The sequence below is a fragment of the Pseudophryne corroboree genome, chromosome 6, assembly GCF_028390025.1.
Source record: "Pseudophryne corroboree isolate aPseCor3 chromosome 6, aPseCor3.hap2, whole genome shotgun sequence".
NCBI lineage: Eukaryota > Metazoa > Chordata > Amphibia > Anura > Myobatrachidae > Pseudophryne > Pseudophryne corroboree.
Genome location: NC_086449.1, coordinates 375,396,845 through 375,409,087, shown reverse-complemented (window position 1 = coordinate 375,409,087; position 12,243 = coordinate 375,396,845). Strand labels below are relative to the sequence as shown.

The 12,243-nt window shown below is 41.6% G+C and overlaps 2 pseudogenes; both read right to left on the bottom strand.

The window, feature by feature from the left end:
• Nucleotides 1–255: 255 nt before the first annotated feature.
• LOC134939186 (5S ribosomal RNA) lies at nt 256–373 on the bottom strand (annotated as a pseudogene).
• Nucleotides 374–528: 155 nt separating this feature from the next.
• Nucleotides 529–646, bottom strand: LOC134937712 (5S ribosomal RNA; annotated as a pseudogene).
• Nucleotides 647–12,243: the final 11,597 nt, after the last annotated feature.

The following is a 12,243-nucleotide window of genomic DNA, read 5'->3' as shown; positions in this document are numbered from 1 at the left end:
CTAATATTTAAAGAAGGAACTTGTTTAACCTTTTTAGCAAATGAGGTATAAGTTACTAAAAGAAGGTGAAAATATCAAAAAGAGTATGTTTGATGGATACCATAATGTTCTGATGAAATAAAGTGTATCCAAAAGAGTCACTGTATATGCCTTGGAATGAAGTTTATCAATGAAAGTGTAATGTGGTAGCGAGATTGAGTTGGTAAGCAAGGTTCTCTTGAGAGCGAAGAAAAGGGGGGGGGGGGGAAAGGGGGGGGCCCACTGCACCTGGTATTCTCAGGGGGTTTCCCTTCCTGATACTGACCAGGCCATACCTGCTTAGCTTCCGAGATCGGACAAGATCGGGCGCATTCAGGGTAGTATGGCCGTGGGCCTGTCGTTGGAAATGTGAGAAAAAAGATGAGAGAGAGAATCTGAGAATCCACTCCTATTGTCTGTACTGAACTTAAATCAAAAACATAGATGGTCTGGGAGTGTTTGTCAGACACAGTAGTAGAGAACGTGGGATGAGATTTGTCCTTTAAAATGGGCCCACTGCACCTGGTATTCTCAGGAGGTTCTCCTTCCTGATACTGACCAGGCCATGCCTGCTTAGCTTCCGAGATTGGACAAGATCGGGCGTATTCAGGGTAGTATGGCCGTGGGCCGATATAAGGAAGATATAAGTGCTGAGGGAGGGTGCACTGCTTGTTGTACTTCACACTCAACCAAGGCCACAGATGGTCTCAAAATGGTATTTCCAGACAGAGGTGTGTCAGGATGATTTTGAGTGTCTGTGTTTGATATAGATGTGATGTGGTAGGTGAAGTATGGCAGATAGTGGACTTTCATAAAGATGCTAAGAAGATGATGTGAGGTGTGTGTGAGTATCTCGTTTCTTGGATTAGAAAAAAAAATTATAATTGATGAATGAAGAGATTGATTAATTACAATCTGAGCTCAGGAAAAGGCATATAAATGATATAATGATACTCAGCACAACACTTGCTGGCCCCCTGAGAAGAAAATCAAATAAGTAATCATGTGCTGACAAAAAGGAGCTCAAGGCTGGCTCATGGACAGTATATATAATCCTATAGTTGGAATGCGGTTGATCTATATCAACTCTTTATAGAACCAAGCTAAGAAATAGCTCAAAAAGTAGTTAATTGACAATTAGCACAATAGTAATAAAGAAAAAGCAGGTGAGGGATCATATGTTTGTAAGAGCTCACGGCTGGCTCATAAATGGTACTATCAACCTTTCAGAGTGGGAAAGATTAATATCAAATCTCAAATAAACAATGATAAATGCCAACAAATAGAGAATGCTACCATAAATGCACTTGTGTGTTGAAATCAAAATAGAAAATGCTACCATACATACACTTGTGTGTTAAGATCGCGGTTAAATACTTGAATCAAAAAACCTTAAAGGCATAGGCGGGTATTAGAGACAAAATTGTGCAGATTTGTGTCTGCAAGTAAGGTATAATTACTGCAGTACAGCACAGAGGGAGTGTAGTGGTATACTAAGATCTAGTATCTGAAGCCACTACCACTGTGTATGCGGAGAAACCTTTTTTATACAATTGGTAATATGTGTAAGCACAGATTTAAATCCTGGTGATCTGATAGAGATGACCCCAGCACTGAAATCAAATATAGTAATAAATGGTTGAGTATTCAAGTATACAGTCAGTGTTAGGCACCGGATTAAATGTCATTGTGCTCGATTAGTTCCCGCAGCACACTTAAAGCCCTGGTGGTCTAGTGTCAGTTACCACGGCCGCAAGGTATGCGGCGAGCGTTTGTCCAGGTCTCCTCTGTTCACAGTCCCGCTACAGTGACCAACGCGGCCGCCCGCTTCTGGAATGGGCGTGGCCGCGATGACGTCACTGACGTACTCTCGACGTACGTTTCACCTGATTGGGCTTGGTCACGAGAGCCTCTGTCTGCTGCTCTCTTGTGGCCAGTACTTAAATGCTGAGATGACCAATGAAATTGTCAAATTGATTTGACTGACTGATGGTTGAGCCTATCAGATCTCAAATGCGATGACCAGTAGAATCCATATTGGAAAAGGGAAAGGGGAAGGGAAAAGGGCGGAAGGAAGGAAGAGAATGTTACCCACCCTCCTTACTAATATAAGCTTATATCTTGAAACTAGCTTCCTAAAGTCTTTTTCTCCACATACATATTTTTAACACACCATTTTTATACTTTTCTTCATACATTTGTTTTTTTTTCTTTTATTACGTACGTATGTATTTATTAGTGATGAGCGGATTCGGTTTTACTCGGTTTTACTCGGTTCTCAAAACGGCATCTTATTGGCTCACGGATGTCACGTGTTTTGGATAGCCAATAAGATGCCGTTTTGAGAACCGAGTAAAACCGAGTAAAACCGAGTAAAACCGAACCTCGCTCATCACTAGTATTTATATGTAAAATATTTTCTTATCTCCACATGTTTCTTAAAAATAAATTTATTGTAAAAAATATTTTTAACAAAAATACTTTTTTCTCTCCGTATTTATTATACCTTAGTTTTTCTTTTAAATACATATAATTAGGGAACACCATTGGTCACTGGAACCCCTATCCCCTCACATCCTAATTTAAATCCAAACAGCATCTTACCAATGCTGAACTTTTAGGGGGTGGCTGACGCCCCTATTTGTTTTAGACTATAAGGGAGTGTTCATAGCTGTTAAATCTTGGACCTTTAATTGTTTTTATCACTCTCACTAGTGGCACTATACTTCCATTACACACACACACACACATATATATATATATATATATATATATATATATACACACACACACACACACACACACATACACACACACACACACAAACACACACACACACACACACACACACACACATTCATATAAATAATTATAAATGCAATTGTTAATGACTGAGGAAATGTATATATATACATGTACACAAACATACATACATACATACATACATACATACATACATACATACATAGCACCCACATGTTGTGATGGGTTACCATTTATAACCTATGACTCCCTTCTAGCACCATTACAAGGGTTAAGAATAATACTGTAGTGTCCATGTTTCCCTGACCTCTTTTCCAAGCTTGTAGGATTATCCATGTCAGCTGGGCTGTGATCTAGAAACCTAAAAAAGGAGCTGCCTTGCAGAGGGACTCTAGGATAGTGATTGCACTGTGAGGGGGTTGGGAAGACTTGCTTGTAATCCCAGGTTGCTGGCTTTTAGCAATATGATCCCAGTGCTGGGAAACCTTGCTAAAAACTGGTCAAACTGGTTTTATTATCCCACATCCCAAATTCCCTTCTGGACACATTTTGTCTGCAAGGCTCTGTATGAAAGAATAAGAATTCAGAATTCTTTGTTCTTGATCCTGCCTAGCAAGTAAGCAAATATAACGTTTTCATTAGAACGGGTTTGCATGTTCTATACAACATGTCGTGTGTGTGTGTGTATATTATATATATATATATATATATATATATATATATATATATATATAAAATGTGTGTTTCTGTTATTTTCTTGGGACCTCTCATTATTTTCATGTAATATATCTGGTAATACTGTACTTGTACATACAAAATAAATTTGCATTCTGTAAATATTGCATTTACAATACTTTCTCATAATGGCGTGTGCTGATGTTAATAATTGGTTGCTATAAGCTCAGCTGTCTCAAGCATGCTTTTGACCCTTGGGAAGTATCTTGTGAAACATCAGCAGAAGATTATATCAACCACACAGGTGTTGAAAACTCCTCCTTGTAAAGTGCAATCTACAACCTGGACATCAACTAGAGAGGATGTCTAGGTTACTATAAATACAAAAGGAGCATTTTTTCCCCCTCTAAATTCCGACAAGGAAATTCTTTTTTTTTATATATATATATATATATATATATATGTATTAACTATTGTCTGAGCGCATAGCTAAACATGATACCCACCCCCCTCCGCTATTCCATAAAGAAGATCTTGACTTGTCATCTGAAAATAGAAATAGCATACCTCCCAACATGACCCTCTCCAGGAGGGACAGAATGCTCTGCTCCTGGACTTTTCTCTTAATTTATGATTGCCATCACCTGTGCTGAAACACCTTTCTTATCCATTAACCTGTTCAACACAGGTGCCAGCAATTATAGATTAAGAGAAAAGTCCAGAAGCAGAGCATTGTGTCCCTCCTGGAGAGGGTCATGTTGGGAGGTATGAAATAGGTAGATCATAACCCTGGAATAAAATTGTGACCATAATAGCGGTGAGTGCTTAAGTAATGTGTTACCTTGGTCAAGTAAGTATTTTAGAGGTTGGAAAGTAAAATACAGGTTGCTAGTGTCCGTATCATGCCCACTATACATCATTACACCAGGCCTCCAGTACCCATACAAGATATGTTTATCTGAGGTTGCATCAGCCAGCAGGATGTAATGGAGTCCGAGATCGCCGAAGATGCGGGATGCCGGATGATCTCAGACCTTTTTTTAAAGGGGTAATCTCTTACAAGGCATTGTTTTTGCCCCTTTAAAAAAATGTCAGATCAATGGGCATCCAGTACCTCCGAAGATCTCGGACTCTATTACATCCCACCGCAAGTCTCATTAGGTTGTGTCTCCAAGGGCTACATATATGTGCCCTACTCATTGTGCTCTTACCAACCTTGTTTCACATCCACAGGCATAAGAAAAATGAACATGTTTTGGTACGCTTGCACATTACAGAAATATGTACTTTTACACCCCACAAATGGGCATATGGCCAACTCTAAATGAGGTTGTATATTTGTTAAGCCTAAACCCTCATATTCTTTCATCCTTTAAAGATATTCCTACGTTATATTTTCCCCATATACAGGAATTTTACTAGGTTGAAAAACTCTAAAAAAAAATACTTGCTGTCTTCAATTTAAATATCATACAAAAATAGTTGCTCTCATATAATTGATGCAAAAGTGTTTTGGGTTTTTTTTATTCCCAGGTAACATAACCATTGTTGCTTCAGGATACATGGGTAGTTTTGGTAGTTCTAAAACCTTGACTGTGATGACTGGGTAAGTTAATGCTAGGATTCATTCAGCAATTCATTTATATACTCCTTCGCCAATATTAATTCCATAAATATAACTATCATTTCAACTAGAGATTAAATAAATAAATAAAATGGGTATAAAGGATGGCCATGATGCGTGCCATTTTATATTCTTCAGTTGAACATCTACTGGTTTCTGTAAAGGGCAGGGATCAAGTCAAGACTCTGTAGACAGGTATATATTTTTATTGAGCTTTTTGATGCCAAAGTACAGGGGCAGAATGAAAGCATCACAGGAGTGTAAAGGGTCAAGAATAGTACAAGCAGTAACACAGAATGATCCGGCAGACCACACTGCTTACTCCTAGTAGACAACAGTACACTGACCTTACAAGTGTGTGGAAGGATTGTAACTAAGGAACACTTTCCACAGAGATGGTAAACCCTTCCTCAGATTATGTTGCAGACCTCCATGCTGCCACAGATCCCAATTTCTCTAGTTTTGTAGGAGAGATATATAAAAATATTTGACCCATGAAATTAAAGGTGGAGTAAATCTAACTCTGTGAAGGATATGCAGGGCCGGTGCAAGGTCTCTTTGCACCCTAGGCAAAGCTTCAACCTAGCTTCCCCCCCCCCGTACGGCATCTGCAATGCAGAGCAGAGAACTGAGGCCTGTAGGTGGGACCGCGGGACAGTCCCAAAAAAATGGAACTGTCCTGCAAAAATCAGGACTGATGGAAGATTTGCATATATTTGTATGCTCCTGTGTTCCACCCTCTCAGCTGTAAGTTCCTTACTGACCCCCCCTTCCTCCATATGTACTGTGTTGTGCCCATACCTCCCAACTTTCGGATTACTGTAAGAGGGACTCCTTGCGCGGCGTAGAAAAGAGGCGTGGCCTATCGTGAAGGGGCGTGGCCTCGCGGGGATGCCGCTATCATGGGCCACGCCTCCAAATTTCGTCACAGTGGGGCATGGCCAGCGCTCTGTGAGCTGCTGGCCATGGCCCCAGTCCCTCTGCCTCACTGGAATAGATGCTGTGCGCATGCACACAGCGTCTATTCACCGCTGCTTTGCTCTGAACTGAGCAGAGCAGCGACTGATAGGGAGCCTCCAAACTGCTCCCCCACCGCGGGACACTGTGGCCCGCGGGAGGGACAGCAGAACAGACCCCAAAAAACGGGACTGTCCCGCGAAAATCGGGACAGTTGGGAGGTATGTTGTGCCCCAGTGCCTGTGTTTTCCCTATAATGCTGTTTACAAGTGTAAACCACCCATCAGGCTGTAAGATCTGTACTGTATGTGGTACTGCAGAAACCCCCATGGGTTACATACCTAAAAGTTATTTCCTTGTTTTCCCTCATAATATGCATGGTTCTTTTTACAGGTGACAGCAGCATTACAGAGATACTGTGGGTGCAGACATGTAGTCAAGTACTGCTTCATGCTGGAAAGCCAGAATCTATGGGCATGGAGGAGGTGCATCAGGGCTATGAGGAGTGGCCGTGGTGGCGTCCCTTGTGAGTCATAGTTACATCATACCTCCCAACTGTCCCGATTTTGGCGGGACAGTCCCGTTTTTCACGATCTGTCCCGCTGTCCCACCCGCGGGTCGCAGTGTCCCGCGTGTGTGGGGGGCAGTTGGGAGATCCCCCCTGTCACTCGCTGCTCTGAGGAGAGCAGCGGTGAATAGATGCTGTGCGCATGCGCACAGCGTCTATTCACGGCAGAGAGGGACAGGGGGCATGGCCAGCAGCTCTCACAGCGCTGTCCATGCCCCCATAATGACGAAACCGGGCGTGTGGATTGCCACGCCCCCTTTTTGATAGGCCACACCCCGCGTGTTATTGTCCCTCTTCCTCTATTATCAATGTTGGGAGGTATGGTTACATTGGGTGGTCTTCAGTATGCCGGCTGTCGGGATCCCGGCGCACAGTATATCGGCGCCGGAATCCCGACAGCCGGCATACCGACACTTATTCTCCCTCGTGGGGGTCCACAACCCCCCTGGAGGGAGAATAAAATAGCGTGGCACACATAGCGCGCAACCATGCCTGCAGCATGGTGAACGCAGCGAGCCCGCAAGGGGCTCATTTGCGCTCGTCACACTGTCGGTAAGCCGGCGGTCGGGCTCCCGGCACCGGTATGCTGGTCGCCGGGAGCCCGACCGCCGCTATACCGTACCACACCCGTTACATTCGCCTCCTATGTTCCTTAACATGACTTGATGTTTCACGTGACAGCATGGAGGAAGCACTGAGGCACTATGTGGTACAGCGCAGTGTAAAAAGAGGAGGCCGCATACAGAGACATCCTTCAGTTTTTTGCTGGATGAATTCGGTGCCGCCCTCCAGAAGCCGGCGCCCCTAGGCAGCCGCCTAAAGCTGCCTAATGGTAGAGCCGGCCCTGAGGATATGGTCAGCTTTTACTGAGTCACGTATAAGCATCATCAAGGGAATTTGTTGTATTAAGGTAGACAAAACAGCACTTAAGCTGGTAGCTAAAACATTTGCTAATATTTTAACATCAATGTTAAAATCTGGATTGAATGATTAAGGTCTATGAACATTGGTAGGAAAGTATCTCTCTGCAGTATTAAACATATTTGTAAGAAATTGGGCAAGAAATAGTCTAGTTTGTTAGTTGAGAATGCTTGTAATATCTAATGTACTTTGTACAATACAATAGAGCAATTTAAACACACTTGGGATAGACATAAGAATATCCTTACAAAGACCTAAGGAACAAATAGGGTTGAAGTTGCCAAAAGGACAAATGAAAAAGAGCAGACTAGATGGAGGTTCTTATCTGCTGTCAAATTCTATGTGTCTATGTTTGCAGGGGTTATTCAACCTGTTCATATGGACAGACAAAACAAAAGAACCAACAAAGTTTGGCACTTATCTCACTAGAGTGACAGGTTGCTCTAGATCTTCTCAATCTCTCTAGAATTCTAGTGGTAAAAAAGTGGAAGGCAAGAACATGGGGTAGAGGGTAAGGGTATGAAAACATTCACATGCGTTGGATTGCAAAGCTAAAGGCCCATATATAGACGGGCCGATGCGGGAGAGATGTGTGCTGAGCGAACCGCTCAGCACACAGCTCTCCCGCCGCTCAGCACAGCGCGATCTGTGCTGAGCATGCGGGGGGAGACGGGGGGGCGCTCATTTCACCCAGCGGGTGAAGTGAGTGACCCGCTAGATTGGCCTGCATGCAGGCCAATCTAGCACCAGCGATAGTGATGCGTGGGGCTGTGCATCGCTATCGCTGTAGGGGGTACACGCGGAGAGATCATGCTCAAATTCTAAGCAATCTAGTCAGATTGCTTAGAATATCGCTCCGTGAGTACCCCCCTTAAGACAATACAGAGACAATCATTGGCAACTCTGACAACTCAATCCTCAGTAAATTTACCCCATAGAGTAAAAATAACAGCATATTGCCACTTTACTAGCACTAATCTCATAGACCAGCAATGTGACCTTGAGGTGGGCATACACATAACCAGAAGCCCAAGATGCTTAATAGCAGGGGAATAGTTAACCATTACCGAAACAAATGTAAATGGCAAAAGGTACAGTTAAAAGAACTTTTAGTCCTTATGATGTTGTAGATTATAAACTAAAAATAAATAAAATTAAAAAAACAGGTCACATAAATAGGCATATTTTTATTTATTTTTTATTTGAACCATTAACAAGTATGATTACAGAGTAAAGATGGTAATCTTTTATCATGGTCTCCCTGTCATTAAGTTGGTAAGTCAATTGGGTAACTGAAAATAATATAAAAAAAAACAAATTCTGTTCTATCCTTCAATGGCAGTTTGTTTTGATAGACATCTGTGCGAAGGACTGATGGATATTTTGTAGAGTCTGTTCTCCAATATAATCAAATGGACAGATTTAAGAATCCAGAGACCCTTTTCAAAGTGCCATAGTGAGTATACTTTATTTGCACAAGAGAAAGAAAGCTGAAAAAAACAATGCCATTAATTCTTAACGCAATGTTCTTGCAATTTCTATGTAATAGGACAAAGATTATCACATATCACTTGTGTAGATGTTACAATATCAAGCAAAAATAATAGGTTAATGCCCCCTGGTGGTATTGCAATGGTGCCAATGGCCAGGAAAACCACCTTTCCCTGAAAGTACAGTACAGTACAGTATTTATATCTCTCTTGCATGTACATAAGCGGTTTCTATCTGTGGCCTACTGATCCGCTGGGGTACAACTTATCTTTTGGAGCAACAGATGAGATCTGCGAGCACTGTAGTCATTACTTCCCTCTAGAATACTCTGGGTTCTCATATTTTCTTATCGGGAAACATTTTCTAAATCTCTACTTTTAATTAAATTTCTTTCAATCAATCTGTCTTGCAGAAATCTAATTTATAAATGTTTCCCCCTTTCATAATGAGCTCTATTACTGCATTGCATCTAAATGATCTTCCATACCAGTAATTTGTGTGCCAACTTCCTGCATCATGTATTTTCTGATACCATTTAAGTAATAATTATATTTTTACCCTTAAAATACAAACTAAATAGATACTGTAAGGCCTGGCACAATTAGGGTCTGACTATCCTACTCTCTCAGTGGAAGTGCATCCGAAAAGTATTCACAGCGCTTCACTTTTTCCACATTTTGTTATGTTACGACCTTATTCCAAACAGGAATAAATATTTTTTTCCCAAAAAAATTCTACACACAATACCCCATAATAACAAAGTGAAAAAAGTTTTTGAGACTTTTGCAAATTTATTAAAAATAAAAAACTAAGAAATCACATGTACATAACTATTCACAGCCCTTGCCATGAAGCTTAATATTGAGCTCAAGTGCATCGTGTGTCCACTGATGATCATCCTTGAGATATTCCTACAGCTTAAATGGAGTCCACCTGTGGTAAATTTAGTTGATTGGACATGATTTGGAAATGTCTATATAAAGTCTCAAACTTGACAGTGCATGTCTGAGCATAAACTGAGCATGAAGTCAAAGGAATTGTCTGTAGACCTCCGAGACAGGATTGTCTTGAGGCACAAATTTGGGGAAGTGTACAGAAAAATATCTGCTTCTTTGAAGGTCCAAATGAGCACAGTGGCATCCATCATTCTTAAATGGAAGAAGTTTCGGAACCACCAGGACGCTTCCTAGAGCTTGCCGGCAGTCTAAACTGACCAATTTGGGGAGAAGAGCCCTAGTCAGGGAGGTGACCAAGAACCTGATGGTCACTCTGTAAGAGCTACAGCATTCCTCTGTGGAGAGAGGAGAACCTGTGGAGAGAAGGACAACCATCTCTGCAGCAATCCACCAATCAGGCCTGTATGGTAGAGTGGCCAGACGGAAGCCACTCCTTAGTAAAAAGCACATGGCAGCCCACCTGTAGTTTGCAGAAATGCACCTGAAGGACTCTCAGACCATGAGAAACAAAATTCTCTGGTCTGATGAGACAAAGATTGAACTCTTTGGCGTGAATGCCAGGTGTCATATTTGGAGGAAACCAGGCACCGCTCATCACCAGGCCAATACCATCCCTACAGTGAAGCACAGTGGTGGCAGCATCATGCTGTGGGGATGTTATTCAGTGGCAGGAACTGGGAGATTAGGGAGGATAGGGGGAAAGATGAATGCAGCAATGTACAGAGACATCCTGGATGAAAACCTGCTCCAGAGCGCTCTTGACCTCAGACTGGGGTGACAGTTCATCTTTCAGCAGGACAATTACCCTAAGCACACAGTAAAGATATCAAAGGAGTGGCTTCAGGACAACTCTGTGAATGTCCTTGAGTGGCCCAGCCAGAGCCCAGACTTGAATCTGATTGAACATCTCTGGAGAGATCTGAAAATGGCTGTGCACCATCGCTTCCCATCCAACCTGACGGAGCTTGAGAGGTGCTGCAAAGAGGAATGAGTGAAACTGCCCAATAGGTGTGCCAAGCTTGTGGCATCATATTCAAAAAGACTTGAGGCTGTAATTGCTGCAAAAGGTGCATCAACAAAGTATTGAGCAAAGGCTGTGAATACTTATATACATGTGATTTCTTAGTTTTTTATTTTTAATAAATTTGCAAAAATCTCCAAAACACTTTTTTTCACGTTGTCATTATGGGATATTGTGTGTAGAATTTTGAGGGGGGAAAAAATGAATGTATTCCATTTTGGAACCAGGCTGTAATATAACAAAATGTGGAAAAGTGAAGCACTGTGAATACTTTCTGGTGCACTGTATAAGCACTGATGTCTGGTGTCAGCTCATAACAAGTTGTTTTTTCACAGGGAAACCAACTTGTTATGAGCTAACACCGGACATCAGTGCTTATAACACTGTTGTTATCTTGACAAAGAACCCTCAGAGCCTCGAAACGCGAGAAACAGTGTTCTTAGATTGGGCTGACAACCAAAATCCATATCCTTGAACCCACTGCATATTGATACCTGGGTTACATCTGGTAGTGGATTACAAATAACATCTATATGGTACAGTTATCTTGACCAATTTGTATGGATTTATTATTGAAATAAATAGTTTTGTTTTCTAATACGGTCCTTGTCTGGCTCTATAAAATGTCATGAGAGATATCAGTCCCCATTGATATCCAGGGAGGACCGACTAGAAGTTCAAAGAAACCTTAATGAGCTTCGCATCCATTTGTTACAAGTAAGAATACATGTAAGAATTTGTTGGTGTACATCTATCACCGCTTTGCGTGTCATCATAAAGGAAGGAGTATCTTGGAATTGGATTGGGACTATCTGCACACTCATCCTTTCCCCATCATTAATTGGTGGAACTGTGCTTATTTTAAAGTATTATACTATGATATGTCCACTGACATCACAATGAGGATCATCTAAATTGTTGGACAATTTGGAGCGCAAGTGAGATTGTACCTTTTTTTCTGTATTGTGTATTATTGTCCACACTAATAAAAAAGTTTGATGAGATATGCTTACCAGCAAAAATGCTTTTAACACTGTAGTGCAGAGCCTCACTGAGAGTATCCAGTCATATGCTGCCAGATTAAAACAACTAGCAAAGAAATGTCATTATGGTGCATTAGCGTAAGTGATTTAATCAGGGACAGGATTGTGTGTATGATTTATAATGATGTTACTCATGCACATTTACTATGTAAGAAGCAATTAACATAAGACACTGCTATACACATGTGCATGCTACATGAGCAGGC